This window comes from Cervus canadensis, chromosome 14, assembly GCF_019320065.1.
Source record: "Cervus canadensis isolate Bull #8, Minnesota chromosome 14, ASM1932006v1, whole genome shotgun sequence".
Classification (NCBI taxonomy): Eukaryota; Metazoa; Chordata; class Mammalia; order Artiodactyla; family Cervidae; genus Cervus; species Cervus canadensis.
The window spans coordinates 6,949,391-6,965,840 of NC_057399.1; the positions used below are offsets into that span (position 1 = coordinate 6,949,391).

Consider the following 16,450-nt stretch of genomic DNA (forward strand, 5'->3'; position numbering starts at 1 on the left):
GACTAAACGACAATAACAAGTGACTTAACCAACTCACATACTTCTTTACTAGACTGTTTTCTAACACATGGTATCTAGAGTCCTTCTAGTTCAAGTAATTCTGAGTCTGTGTGATGCAGTGGCTCCCAGGACATGACAAAAGAAAATACAACTGAAGGATCGAGTATTTATTGAATGCCTAAGATGCTTGTGTCTGGCGCTGTTCAAGTAACTAGTATCTTTAATCCTTACAGCATTGTAAATCCTTTGTAAAGTTGAGTTCTGCTTTTCTCATGATTGATGAAGAAACCCAGGCTTCGAGCCAAATGCCACACAGCTAATAAGCCACAGTGCTAGGTTAAGCTTTTTGACCTGAAGTCCATTCACTTTCCATTATAGCAACTAATACCTCAATTGAAAACAATTCTTTAAAAGAAAAAAAAAAAGCAGCAACCAGTTCCTTTTAGTACTAATGGTGCCATTTATATCATTTAATGACATGTTCATGATGATCCAAAGGGCAGCTCTGAAGGTCTCCCAAATGAATTATGAAAGATCATTTTCTTCTTGACTGTTATGCAGCCTACTTAGTACATACATATAGAGATAGATTAGATATAGATAGATACACATGTAGATAGATAGATAGATAGATATAGATAGATACGGATATAGATATAGATATAGAAACATGATCTCTGGGTCAGGAAGATACCCTGGAGGAGGACATGTTTACTCACTCCAGTATTGCTGCCTGGGCAATCCCATGGACGGGAGAACCTGGCGGGCTACTGTTCACGGGGTCCCGAAGAGTCATACATGACTTAGCAGCTGAGCACCACTACCACCACGCATGTATGTACATATGTATGTTTGGGCTCTATGTGAACATGTTTATATCTCATTGAGAATATAAAATTGCATACATTTGTCCTTCTGTCAATTCAGTGGAGCCAGTAGGCAAAATTTTTTTTGTTGTTTAGCTGCTAAGTTGTGTCTGACTCTTTGTGATCCCATAGACTGCAGCTTTCCAGACTCCTCAGTCCATGGGATTCTCCAGGCAAGAATACTGGAGTGGGTTGCCATTTCCTTCTCCATGGGGATCTTCCCAACCCAGGGATCGAACCCACATCTCCTGTGTAGGCAAGCAGATTCTTTACTACTGAGTAACCAGGGAAGCCCCAGTAGGCAAAATAGTTGAATAGCAATCAGATGTGTCATTCAACTAAGAAATACAAGTAAATATTCTCATTCTTTTTGAATAGTGTACTTTCAGTGTACAAGTAGAGATAAAGTAGCAACTATGAATTTGTGGGGGCGTGGGGTAAGATATTAATGTGACTATCTTGACAAATTCTTATAAGCTTCTCTAAAAGCATTTATTTAATGCCAGTGATGCATCTGTCAGGCACTCCTCAAATAACTATCATCTTTAATCCTTATAGAAACTTTGTAAGTTAAGCCATTACTTTTCTCATTAGAGATGAGGAAACCCAGTCTCAGAGACAAATGCCACACAGCTAACAAGTCACAATGCCAGGTCTATTTAACACTGACATCACTTCTACCTGGAGAAAGTTCCTCCCCATTTTCCAAGGAAAATTCTAAAAATGTTCCAGTATGGTTTTCTTTCTCTTATCATTACTGAATTATTTTTTATATACTAATATGCACTTCAACAACTGAGTTTTTTCTGTGTCTCATTTCATGTAGTATATTTGCTTGAGAATTATCAAAGCAATAGATGTAGTTTCCTATTAGATAAAAGCCAGTGTTCAACCCCTACATGTAGCCTGATTCTCAGTCTTTATGAGCTGCCTGTATATGGATTGAGTGAAAGTGTTAGTGGCTCAGTCATGTCCGCCTCTGAGAACATGGACTGTAGCCCAGAGGAACCAGGCTCCTCTGTCCATGAGGTTCTCCAGGCAGTAACACCAGAATGGATTGCCATTTCCTTCTCCAGGGGATCTTCCTGACCCAGGGATTGAACCTGAATCTTCTGCATTGCAGGCAGACTCTTCACCACATGAGCCACCAGAAACGCCATGTAGGGATTGATCCCCTCCTTTTGTCTGAGGGATTATTCCTGAACAATAGAGGTGGAAGAATAGAAGCTGAATTCCAACTTAGGATCCTTTGTGGATCCTAGAAGTTGCTAAATGAAGATACACAAGGTTTAACTCAAGATTTCTAGTTGGAGATCAGAAGTCCTGTGAAGTTACTGTGTGAAATGGCACATCAATACCTCACCAAGAAGGTGCTAAGAAAAAACAATTCATAATAAACTTATGATAAATAAGCTCCGTGAAGAGAGCAGATGGTGAAAGGGAAGGAGAGATCTAACTGTATTTAGTGCCATAAAAATGACTGGATTCTTTCATAATATTTAAATTTTTTATTTATTTTTTAACTAACCTGCCTACCATGTTAACTGACTATAAATAATATTTTCATTCCTAATCATCCAATAAACATGCTGACTAGCATCTTGTTCATCCTTTTCAGTGTGTTCCACACTGGATTAATTGATTTAAGAGTTTCATAACTGTGAGTTTTAAAACAAAAGTCAATTCATCATGTATTCATATTGATTTCTACATCATCTGTAATTATTCAGCTATGCAGAGTTTTTCTTTACCCCTACTTTTTTATCCTAAAGTGTATGTGTGAGAGAAACAGAGAGACTGAGACAAGAAAAGGAGCATAAAAAAGTAATATATATATACATATATACAATATATTCCAAGATTACAGTTAGAATAGAATGTTAAAAAAAGAGAATATAAGCAAGAGGTAGAAAATTAGGAAATACCCATATATAGTCTATAGCCACTGAAAAAATCCTTTGAAAGATTGTTAAATGAGTCTTTCTATCTACAACATAGGGTCACAATTCTTAGCACCAGATAATGTTCTCACAACTAAACACAAATGCTTCTCTAAAATCACCCCATGGTCCAGCAAAAAAGAAAGACTAAAGTGTACTGTTTAGAATGTTGACTCACCATTCATTCTGTCCCTCTGGTCTCTTTCCATATGGCCACAAGGACAAACTCCCCGCATTTGCCTACTGTAAAGCCAGCTCCTCTGTGAAACATCTGGTTTATCCTGATTTCCACTCTTTATCTATCACTTTGTATCTGGGTGCTAGTTTTTCACTCTCTTTGGCAGCATGTATCCTTCTGCATAGGCTTCCCCAGATGGTAAAGAATCTGCCTGCTAATGTAGGAGAGCCAGGTTAGATACCTGGGTCAGGAACATCCCCTGGAGAAGGGAATGACAACTTCTTCAGTGTTTTTGCCTGGAGAATCCCATGGATAGAGGAGCCTGGTGGGCAACAGTCCATGGGGTTGCAAAGAGTCTGACATGACTGATTGACTAACACACACACACACACACACACCACCTACACTGTATGTCTCTGCCCGCATGTTTTTCTCTTTCAGATGTGTTTCCCAAGTGCAAGAATCCTCCTGTCTTAGAGCTCTTGTCAGCATATCACAGGCACTTAGAGACCCACATAGTTTAGGAAACTTAGTTACTTTGTGGTTATGAAATGCATGTAAACTTCTTCAAATAAGACACAATGTGATAACATGATGAGTGATGGCATATCTTTTTTGCTTTTACTCAGGGCTACCCACCAATGAAGTTATTTCCCCATTTCTGTAGTTGATAATTGGGATCTATGTTATTCTATATTTTCATATAGAAATATATACCTTTGGAAAGTGAAGGAAGGTCAAAGCACATGGTACCTGGTGAAGCCATTATCATTATTTTCATATAAAATAATTTGTACAACTTTTAAAACAACTAAAAAAAAATCCATTCTTGACCAAGACTGGCCCATTTCAGTAAATGACACCATGATTCATAAATTGCTCAAGTAAGAGAATTGGGAGCATACACTTATTCTTCTCCCCTCTGTGCCTCACAGCATCTTCACAAAAACTTTACAATCACTTGTGATATTTCTACTTCCAAAGGCGTCTTCAATCCATCCACTTTCCTCCTGCTGTACGATGGCAATCAGAGTTCATGTTGCCATTATTTCTTGATGGGTTACTAAGCAGCCTCTTAAGTGGCTTCTCCATTGTCCGCCTGGAAAACTTGTAATTCGGTTGTCATATGTCAGCAAGAGTGACATTTTTTAAAGAAAAAAAGGTTGTGCTATTTCCTTGCTAAGAATCCTTCAATAACTTGCACTTGAAATAAAACCCAAGCACCACACCTGGACCATCTTCCCAGATAACCAACTCTGCACCTCGCTCGCTTTTCTCTGACCACCCAGGAAATCTTCTATTGCTAGGGTAGATCCAGCTGTTCTTTCTCTATTTCTCCTCCTGCCTCAAACATTTTTTTGATGTTGTTTCCCCATTACCTTGGAAAATGTCTACTATAAAAGGGCTACATTCAAGCCACTTCTTTCAGTTGAGAAAGTATTTAAATTCTTGACTTTTTCATCAAATAATCATAGAGTTCCCTTAGAAAAAATATCTCCATTTTCAACTAGCCAACAGAGACAGTCAGTGCTTCTCTGGTTCATTCTTCTTCCAGTATTTTACAATCTGAATTGATTCACTCGGGAGAGTTTCATGGCTGGTATTTTTTTTTTTTAACTCAGATCTTTCTGTTAATAATATGCTTGGGCAGATTAGCTCATGGAGAGGGATGGTGAGCAGAATGATGTACTGAAATCTTATGTGCCCACCTCACCAGCTCAGCATGCCACCTCCTCCCAGAGGAAGGGACACCTCATGTAAACTCGGAGGACGGCCCCCCAGACCAGCAGTAAGGAGGCTGTTCCTCTTTTGAGTGGCTATATGCCATCCTGTGGGACTCACCTCAAAAATCTGCTTTTCAATGAGTTCTTAGCAGTTAGTGGTTTCATACTTACAATTTGGGGTATCACTTTGGATTTACTAAAAACACAATATTTTCTACCTCAAGTATTACATCTTTAAAAATCAGCTAACAGGACAAAAATCTGGTCATGAAAAGCTCTTATGATTTGGGCAAACGATAAACAGAAACCTTCCTGTGCTCTCTGAGAAGCTAACAACAGTTAACTTTCTAGCATTTTACCCTCAAGAAACCAAAAAAAAAAAAAAAAACTATCAAATATGTGAATAGGCAGTATTTCTTATTATTAAATGATTTTTTAAAAGGCCATCAGTGATCTTTGGGATCTTTGTGACCCCAGTCCATGGGGCCAGGAAGAGTCGGACACAACTGAACCACTGAACAGCAACAATGAATGATCTGGATGCTTAAACACAGTGGCGATAGCCTATGATCTCTTAGGCCAATGACTTTTGATGAGTGATGGATATACATCTTGAAAAATAAAAGTAACAAAATTTAACATTATCTTGGGGGAAAATAAACACACCAAGAGTGAGTGCTGGTGTAAACTGTGGACTCTGGGTGATTCTCATGTGTCACTGTAGAGTTCTCGATAACAGCACACATGCCACTCATATGTCCTCAGGGGCAGGGCACATATGGGGAAACTCTGCATCTTCCTTCCAATTTTGCTATGAACCTAACACTACTCTAAACAAATTAAAAAAAAAATAGGAAAGACTCAAGTTGGTGAGCTGCTTTAGATTTAGGGGGCCTTAAGGATAGACAGAGCGCTGGGCTTGTCTGAGCGTGGTTACTCTACAACTCTCCTTCCACATCGTTGGATGGACCCTGAAAAGTAGACACATCTGTTTACTGTTGCTGCCATGACACAGTCTCACAGACCTGGTGGTTTAAACAACAGAAATGTATTTTGTCACAGTTCTGGAGGCTAGAAGTCTGAGATCAAGATGTTGATAGGATTGTCTTGGTGTGTGTGTTTTCTGAGACCTGTCTCCTTGGCTTAGAAATGACCATCTTATCATCTTATTCTGTCTGTCTCTTTACATGGTCTTCCCTCTGGGCATGTCTGTGTCCTAATTTTCCCTTCTTTTGAGTGTACCAGCCCGTCCACATGAATTTATTTTACCTTCTTAAAGACCTTATCTTCAAATACAGTCACATTCTGAGGTCCTAGAGAGTGGGGCTCTGACCTATGAATTTTGAAGGCACATGATTAAGTCCATGTCATTGGTTCATAGACCAGTGCAGACACAAGCTTCTTTGAGACACGAGCCTTCTAAGGCTGGGGATCCAACATCACCCAAAGTAGAGGCGAAGCCCGAGCTGTGCTCCCTGGAGGTTTCAAGAATTTTTGATGACAGGAGTAGCTCACCATCCCCTGATCACGAGCTTTGGTTCCAAAATCCACCTGGAGTTGATTGGTGGTTGGCAGATCCTGCCAGGGATGCATTTTCCACTTGGACTATTATATTCTTCAGGTCACTAAGACAAATTAAGTCACCTGTACTCATACATTAGCCTTTCTGAAAATATTCTCCTTATGACATATAAAATTATCTTTTTCTTTTATGATAATACTATATAGTTCTTGCAATGATCACTGAAAAGATTACACAAAATAAGTACCATTTTATATAACTAATATATTTTCATAGGTTCTTAAAGCAGGATGAAAAAAATCACTAATTTGAACACAGACTAGCCTACACTTTGGAAATTAAAGGTTATACATCTTCAGTGAGGTTATACCACTAAAGAATCTAAAGTCCTGTAATTAATTTAAATCTTACTGCAGCAGCATGTTTTGACTGTGGATTTTTGCTACTGTTGTGGCTGTTTCGTTTAATCATTTATCTTTGCCACACAGACACCAAATTAATGGCTCTACATCATGGTAAATGATCAGAGAGGAACTTGTCATCTCATGCATTTTGGTAATGTTTCTAATATATATAGTGTTACTAAGGTTTTCGGTTTAATATCTTATTTGGTGATAAGAAAAAGGTAAAGGAATTTAGAGAATAAAGGAAAGGAGAAATGTTCCCCACTGTTTATAGCAGCACTCTTCACAATAGCCAAGGCAAGGAAGCAAGCTAAATGCCCATCAACAGAGGACTGAATAAAGAAGATGTGGTACATATACGGATATGCTGTATACCACCATGGTATGTTACTCAGCCATAAACAAGGGTGAAATAATGGCATTTACAGCAACATGTATGGACCTAGAAATTTTTCATAATAAGTAAGTCAAACAGAAATCAAATATCACATAATATCACTTACATGTGGAGTCTAGGAAAAAAGATACAAAGGAACTTATTTACAAAATAGAAACAGACTTAAAGAGTCAGAAAAAAACCTGATAGTTACCAAAGGAGAAAGGTGGGGGATATGGATAAATTAGGAGTTTGGGATTAATATATACACTTGACTATATATATATATATATAAATAAAACATATAATATGACTATATGTATATGTATACATAACCAACAAGGACCTATTATGTAAAACAAGGAATTCTACTCAATACTCTGTAATAGCCTAATTGGGAAAAGAATCTGAAATATATATACATATGTATACATATATACATATACATATATATATATATATATCTCCCTTTGCTGTATACCTGAAACGAATATAACATTTTAAATTAAATGTACTCTATATAAAATTTAGAAAATGGAAAGGTGAAGTGGTTTCATAATCACTGTGCACACACAGAATATAGCAGACCTGACAGCCAGCAGACCTCATTTCCATGTGGTCATGTTGGGGAGCCGGAGGAATGGGGTGTGGAAATAGAGGTGGGGGCTGCCAGTGTAGGTAGCAGGAGAGGGTGGGAGCCCTTTAGATGATGGCTGCAGAGATGGACTGCATGGAGTCCTTTCCCCCTTTCTCACTCTCGGTGAGGTCATTTCGGCTAAGGTACTTGCTAAATCTAAATCTCAGATTTTCTTTCTGCCAAACCAAGACAATGGCTACAGAGAGTTGTGACAAGCAAGTAATGTGATGCCTACAAAGCACCTCCCTGGACTACTTCAATAATAGTCCTCATCACTACTTCTGAAACCAAACCTCCGAGAGGCTGTGGTCATTACCAGAGAGAGGGCTGAAGTATCAGACTGTACCTCCTGTTAAAAGGGCTGATTCTGAGACCCACTTTCACGGTGAGCAGGGGGAGTGGTTCCCCATATCCTGAGGAAACAAGTCTCCAAACACCAGCTGCACTCCTCCAATTCAAGTCCATTCCAACACTGTCTGCCTGAGAGAAGCTCAGCTTCCACAGGAGGACAGAAGACTGTCCCAAACTCAGAGGCCAACCCCAAGTCCCGGGGGCCACCTGGGCTCCTGGCTCCCCAGCTACATACTGGAGAGTCCCTCCTTGGACTTCAGACATCAGGTGCAGGTTCAGGTTGCCACTTGTACTCAGAGGGATTGGCTACAAACCAGAAGACCCCACAGTCCCCTCCTTGGGGTTTACTAATTTACCAGATCAGTGCACAGGGCTCAGAGAAACAGTTTACCTGCTTTGTTGTTCAGTCGCTAAGTCGTGTCTGACTCTTTGAGACCCCACGAACTACAGCACACCAGGCTTCCCTGTTCTTCACTATTTCCTGGAGACAGCTCAAACTCATTTCCATTGAGTCAGTGATGCCATCTAACCATCTCATCCTTTGTCACCTCCTTCTCCTTTTGCCTTCAATCTTTCCCAATATCGGAGTCTTTTCCAATGAATCCGCTCTTCGCGTCAGGTGGACAAATTATTGGAGCTTCAGCTTCAGCATCAGTCCTTCTGAGAGATTTCCAACCTTCTAATCACAGATGGTCCCTTTGCAACCAGCACCCCCATCTTTAGCTGTGTTCAGAATGTCACCTTGTTAACAGGGACTCAGTTGTGGTGGGAAGGAGCTCATTATGAATGACAAGACACTCATTTCCCCTTTATGTCTCTGAAGCATTTCAGGAACTGAGGACAAGAGAACAAATATTATAACAAAAGATGCTCTCATTAAGTCTCATCCTTCAGGAAATTCCAAGGGTTTTGGGAACTGTGAACTAGGAACCACAGAAGATCAAATATATCTGAGAAACATATTTTGGTCACCTGAAGATCAAACATGTATTTCTTACAAATCACAATATCACATCTTTGTTTTGGCCTCTCCTGGTTTCTCCTTCACAGTTGCACTTCCCACTTTCAACTTTTACCCACAGCACTATAAATAAAATCTTAGTGCTATTTGGTGACAGAGTTTTCATACAAGTTGCATCTATAATAAAAATATTAATCTCTGACTAATTTCTGCTTAGGTTTCTGTCTATAATGAAATCCTTCCAAGAGGTTAAAAAAAAAAGAGTAAAACCTGAGGCTCTGTTCTATCTTTCAGATACAAAGTATTCAAAACACAGGAGTAATAATTATTGCAATATGTCAAAGAAAGTGCATCATCGTATCTATTTTTACATAGTTAGAACATCTTATCCAAACTGCCCATCTTCTATCATTAATTATGACTCTGGCAGTTTAAGAGACCTTTGATGTTGTCTACAGCAACTTCTCAGGTATGGCAGGAATCTCATTGCACAGTTCAAACAGGTGAAGCCTTCAGTTGAGAATCCCCAATAACTATCCTCTTATCTCTTAACTTTAGTCTGTGGTTTCCTGACTAGGAGGATGTTCTCTTTTATGGAAAGTCCAAGTTGCTTGTACCTTTGAATCCAGTCTCCTTTTTTCACTTCTTTTAGTCCTTTAGGACAAGTCAGTTACTTCTCACTGACTGCCCTTCCAGGCCCTTAGGCTCAAGCCAAGACTAGGAATAAACTACCTAGATAAACATGACAACATTCCCAAATACAAAATGTCTTTCAACAGAAGAAAATGTTCACTAATTTCTGAAGTTTATACCTGAAATCCTGCTTGCCAAATTGCTCTACTCAAAAATTATCTCAAAAGAAATTGTGCTGCATATTGTTGCAGATTATATTAACAACTTCTCATACAAAGATACAGCTTTATAGCATTTACAGTATTAAAAGCATCAAAAAAGGTCACACAACATAGAAAACATTATTGTAAAGCTTAATTAAGTTTTCTATTATCATATCTGACAAAGCATCCTTTTTCTGTGTTGCACTATAAGTGATGGACCTTCCATGGTCAATGTGAAAGATAGGAGTCATCCTCGTCCTCTTGAGCATCACCATTACCATCAGTAGCACCATGACCATCACCATCATTAACATCACCTGCACATGGTTGTCAGATCCACAGGACATATATCAATCGACATATGGAGGGAAGAGCTAAAATACTCAAGGAAACTTTAGCAAGACCATCTTGATATTTGAAACTTTGGGATTTTTCTATGTCATCAAATGGAACCTAGGATCTTTTCATGGAACCAGCCAAATAAAAAAATAAGGCACAGTGACTTTAAATTAATTAAGATTGACTTATATATTGCAGATGTTTTCCAGACAACTGCTAATAGAATTCTTACCAAATTTGATAAAAATGTATTTCAGGAAGTAAAATGAAGTTTTTATTGGAAGCATGCCAGTAAAACACAGAATCATTGAATTTGGTCTCAAAAATGTTTCTTGCTTATTCCACATATGTCATGAGAGCAATGTGAAAAACTGACTAAAAATATGGGCATTCTTTGCTCCATTTAAAGGCCATGTATATTCACAAATGGGATGCTATTACATCTGGTTAAATCTTCTATCACCAAACTAAATCCTTTATAAGTTATATGTATTTTATCATTTTTTTGCAATGACTCATCAAAATTACCTCTTTGCTGTAATCAGGAAAACATCATCTCTTGAGGAGTTTTGTTTAACAAGATTTAGTTTGGCTGGAATATGCTATGCAAGATATTACCTTCATGCCAACAGTTATACCATTTTCTAAAATGTCTCTTATACCTTCGGACACTGAGAAATCTTATGGATTTGTTTTAGTCTCACTTAAGACACTGAAATGAATGGATTTCTGTCTCTAAAAGCAGTGGTTCTTAATCAAGTCTGCACAAAGTATCAACTAAGACTTTTTTCTTTCCAATACCGCTGCACTACTCTCCCAAATTCTGATTTCATTTATCTGGAGTGTGACAGGCACTGGGAGTTTTTAAAGCTTCTCACATAACATACAGTCAGGAAATACACAGTCATACCTGAGAACAAATGTGACCCTTTGAAAGTGAATTTCAGAGACAAGAATGCTGAATCACTGCAAGATGAAATATCTGTCCTTGGAACACAAACTATTTATTTGTCAAGCCATGTCTAGCAGCCAGCAATACTGATGCTTCCTTTCACAAAAGTGTTAAACATTGGTGAAACAAACATGGAAACCAATGGAACATGGCCATACATCTAATAAACCACAGTAGAACCATGAATATCATTAAATTGAGGTAATTCATCTTGTATTAGAACATAAAAAATAAAACTTTGATGCAGATAGTGTGCAAATCCAGAATGAAATAACTCACCATCTAGGAGCTGGAGAGAAAGATACCAACAGAATTAATTTGTAAGACCTCACAGATGAAAATCAATGCTTGTTTTGCAGGAAAGTGGAGATATACTGAGAAGAAGCTGATTACTCTCCCCAAGATAGATGTACATTCTTGATTCAGGTCAAATGAGTTGGCCTATCCTTTTTATTCATCCTCATGCTTTTACTTACTAGGTTTCTATTGCTACATTTATTTGATGGAATTATATTATTTACTATTGTCATGTATAATTTTTCAGCATTTTAACCTTTTATCACAATCTTCCAATCTCATCATTAAGCCAGTGGGGTGCATAGTATTGTGTTTACATGGAAAGTATATCTTGGGTCTTCTATGATGACTAGGACACTGTGTAATTTTGTATGTTTAATCTCAATTATTTTTTAAATTTGAGGCTAATTGCTTTGCAATATTGTGCTGGTTTTTGCCATACATCATCAAGAATCAGCCACAAGCATGCATATGCCCCCTCCCTCATGAACCTCCTTCCCACCTCCCACCCCATCCCACCCCTCCAGGCTGTCACTGAGCGCTGGCTCCCTGTGTCACACGGCACATTCCCACTGGCTGTCTATCTCACATCTGGTAATGTACATGTTTGCATGCTATTCTCCCACTTCATCCCACCCTCTCCCTTCCACACTGTGTCCACAAGTCTGTCTGCGTCTCCACTGCTGCTCTGCAAGTAGGCTCATCAGTACCATCTTTCTAGATTCCATGTACCTGCATTAATATACCGTACTTGCTTTCCTCTTTCTGACTTACTTCACCCTGTATAATAGGCTCTAGGCTCATCTACCTCTTTAGGGCTGACTCAAAGGTGTATTAATTTTTAATAGAATGTATTGTTTTCATGCAGTGCCATTTTATTTGTATATATATATTACATTTTTCTTTATTTCTCTTTTCTGAAGCTTCACCTTATACTTAGGTCTCACGTGTCTCCTTGCAGATGTGGCAGAGTCTTTCTAAAATTCAATGCAGACCATTTTACGAAGCATCACTTGTTCATTAGCAATAAGAAACTTAGTAGAATATGTCTGTATAGACAGTATTTCATTTTAACCCAATGATTCTTTTCTTAAGGCTTTCAGAAAAATGTTCAATTGTTACAGAGATGATGTTTCAGCTTTGTTTATTCTTTTATGCCCATGAATATTTAAAGTTTTCCTTTTGCCTATGAACGTCATGATTAACACCCTTGGCATATACCCAGGCCGTAGAATTCCAATTTCAATTCATAATGCACTTACCATAAAATTGTTTAACAAATCAGCAATTCTGTACTTAAATTATGTTTGCAAAGGAAACTTGCATTTTTATCTTATCATGTGGGTCATTCTCTCATTCTCAAAATTACAGAGTAAATGTCTTCATCTCCCAAAGGCACTGGGAAGTCTTTTGAGAATTAGCTATGACATAGTGAGAAAAAAACAGGACTTGGAAGCAAAAATTTTGCCTCTGCTTCTATTTTTTTTTTTTAATGACCTAAACAGTGATAGCGGAGAAGGTAATGGCACCCCACTTCAGTACTCTTGCCTGGAAAATCCCATGGACAGAGGAGCCTGGTGGGCTGCAGTCCATGGGGTCACTAAGAGTCAGACACGACTGAACAACTTCACTTTCACTTTTCTCTTTCATGCATTGGAGAAGTAAATGGCAACCCACTCCAGTGTTCTTGCCTGGAGAATCCCAGGGACAGAGGAGTCTAGTGGGCTGCCATCTATGGGGTCACACAGAGTCGGACACGACTGAAGCGACTTAGCAGCAGCAGCAAACAGTGATAGACAATTTTCTACCTCTCTGAGCTTCAGCTCCACATACGTTAAGTTGTAGGAGCTATTCTCCTTGGCCATATGTCCATCATTTCATAATATCTTATTTGATTGCAAGAGTGGTTAATTGAAAGAATGTGTATGAAATATATTGTGACCAGTAAAAATCAATACGAATGAACCAGAAAATAAGACACAACCCATCAAGAGGTAAGCAAACAGGGTTTGCCTGGTGGCTCAGTGGTAAAGAATCCGCCTGACAATGCAGGAGACATGAGTTCAATCCCTGATCATGGAAGATCCCACCTGCCATGGAGCAACTAAGCCTGTGTACCACAACTCCTAGCCTGGACGCTAGAGCCTGGGAGCTGCGACTGCAGAGCCCACCTGCCACGACTACTGAAGGCTGCATGCCCGAGAGTCCCTGCTCTGCAACAAGAGAGGCCGCCTCAATGCGAAGCCCATGCAGCATCTGAAGAGCAGGTCATGCAGCAATGAAGACCCAGGATAGCTAAGAATTAATTTACTTACAAGAAGAAATAAGCAAATATATGCACATATATATGTATATATGTACATACAACTTAGAACACAAGATATCATACCTTAAAAAACTAGGATGTTTGGGCCTACATTTTAAAAAATGATAACAAATTTTCCCAGTTTGCCTTAATCTTCTTGAAATTTTGCTGTTCAGCCGGAGTGATAGACTCTATGCTGGTGATAAAGGTGAGCCTGCGAGTACCAATGAGTTCCCTAGAGGAAGCACAAGACAACCCTCATTCCCTGCTGAGCTACATATATTAGAGCATATATATTTTCACCTTTTCTTGGAAATGTCTTCTGGAAGAGCCTAACTAATAATAGCAGCTAATATTTGCATAACACTTAGCAGTTTACAGAACACTTATCGGTAATTATCAGAGGAATGAAAACTCAATCATTTGGAAACCTATAAATATTCTCAGCAATTTCTTCATGTGCTTGAACAGAGTCTAATTTTGGGGACATGTCACTGAAAATAGACACACTAACTCATCTATTTTACAAGGTACTGAGGTTCAAATAAAGAAAGAATTATTATTGCTAATGGGGAAGTGTGCATGCATACTTAGTTGCTCAGTTGTGTCTGACTCTTTGTGACCCCATAGACTGTAGCCCACCAGGCTCCTCTGTCCATGGGATCTCCCAGGTGAGAATACTGGAGTGGGTTGCCATTTCCTTCTCCAGGGGATCTTCCTGACCCAGGAATCAAACCCAGGTCTCCTGCATTGCAGGCATATTCTTTACTGTCTGAGATATCAATTAATGTCCCAAATCTATATTTAATTCTAACTTTGAATAGTATACTCTAAAAATTAAATAATAGACTAGAAACACTTTATTTGCAAACCATAGTTTTCAATTTCAGAAGTCTTAAAAGTTTTTACTTTCTGGTTTATTAACACTTTATAAAATCCATAAAGTATACCATGATGATGAAAATCTTAGTTCATTTTTAACCATTTTAACTATTATTCAGTGAGTATTTTAACTTAGATGTAGTCTTAGAAGTATATTGATTAAATTGTAATGAAGAGACAGTTTTGGAAATGGGAAAAACTAAATAAGCACATTATCCACATAGCTTCATTTTTATCATTCATTGCATCTCATAGCTCTGGGTGATCTGATTCTAGTTTGAGACAGAAATTTAAAAGCAATGAGCATAAATAAAAATACCCTTGTATTTCTAAAGGGGAATTACCTAGTCCATTTGAAAAGTTCACTCAGTCAGTTCAGTTCAGTTGTTCAGTTGTGTCCGACTCTTTGCGACCTCATGAACCACAGCACACCAGGCCTCCCTGTCCATCACCAACTCCTGGAGTTTACTCAAACTCATGTCCACTGAGTCGGTGAGGCCATCCAGCCATCTCATCCTCTGTCGTCCCCTTCTCCTCCTGCCCTCAATCTTTCCCAGCATCAGGGTCTTTCCAATGAGTCAGTTCTTCGCATCAGGTGGCCAAAGTATTGGAGTTTCAGCTTCAACATCAGTCCTTCCAATGAACACCCAGGACTGATCTCCTTTAGGATGGACTGGTTGGATCTCCTTACTCCTTACACAAAACTTTATCTTGTTTTATGCCCCCAAATTCTTAGCTCAGCCTTCACTGCAACTGGATCCTGTCATAAACTTCCATGTCTTAAGTTTCTTGATACTAAAATTACTACTGTTAAATTCTCTAAGTAATTTCAGTAATTGAATTTTCCCTAATGTTTAATATGAATAGATCAAGAATACAGGTATGATTTTGGAAGTGGGAAAAAGATTCTCTCCTACATTTTCTAATTTGTACTCTTTGTATTTTTATAAGTGTGTGTGTACACGTTTGCCATTAATCAAAGATCTGGGTAATTTCTGAAAATGAACAATTTCCACTGAGGCTTACATTTTGGAATTTACAGCTCCAGATGGCTCTCCACAGATGCTTCTTAACCTGGATGATTCTGCTTGATTGGTTCACGAAGTTTAATGTAAAAAAAAAACCCTTCCTTTCTGAATTACACTGAATTATTCAGACAATAATGTACATATTATATTATGTACATATAATACATAAAATTTTGTATTTCTCATAAATTTATAGACAACTAATATGTTAACCAAAATGATGAAAACTAGCAGTAAAATAAATAACTTTTTAATTACTTTGAATAAATCCACCATTTCCAGAAATAGGGAATGCATTTAAGGCTCTTAAAGTAGCATTTCTTTATTTTATTAAAACCTCGTGTTACATAGTTTACTTTTATTTATCTTGTATATAATGGTAAAATGAAGGCAAACTTTGATTAACTGAGTCATCAACGTTTAAATGATGTATCATAAGGACAATAGGAAGAACTGCAAGGTAAAATAATTATCCTTGGGTATCCTCCTCCAGGGGATCTTCCTGACCCAGGGATCGATCCCACATCCTCTGTGGCTCCTGCACTGCTGGTGGATTCTTTACTGCTGAGCCACCGCGGAATCTCATATTTGTAAATCAGTTCAGTTCAGTTTAGTTGCTTAGTCGTGTCTGACTCTTTGCGACCCCATGGGCTGCAGCACGCCAGGCCTCCCTGTCCATCACCAACTCCCAGAGTTTACCAAAACTCATATCCATTGAGTCAGTGATGCCATCCAATCATCTCATCCTCTGTTGTCCCCTTCTTCTCCCACTTTCAATCTTTCCCGGCATCAGGGTCTTTTCAAACAGGTCGGCTCTTTGCATCAGGTGGCCAAAGGATTGGAGTTTCAGCT

General features: G+C 38.5%; 1 protein-coding gene across 1 annotated transcript in view; it reads left to right on the top strand.

Moving 5' to 3' along the window:
* LOC122452784 (contactin-associated protein-like 4) overlaps positions 1-16,450 on the top strand; it is a 79,835-nt gene that overhangs the window by 44,885 nt on the left and 18,500 nt on the right. The window lies entirely within an intron of this gene.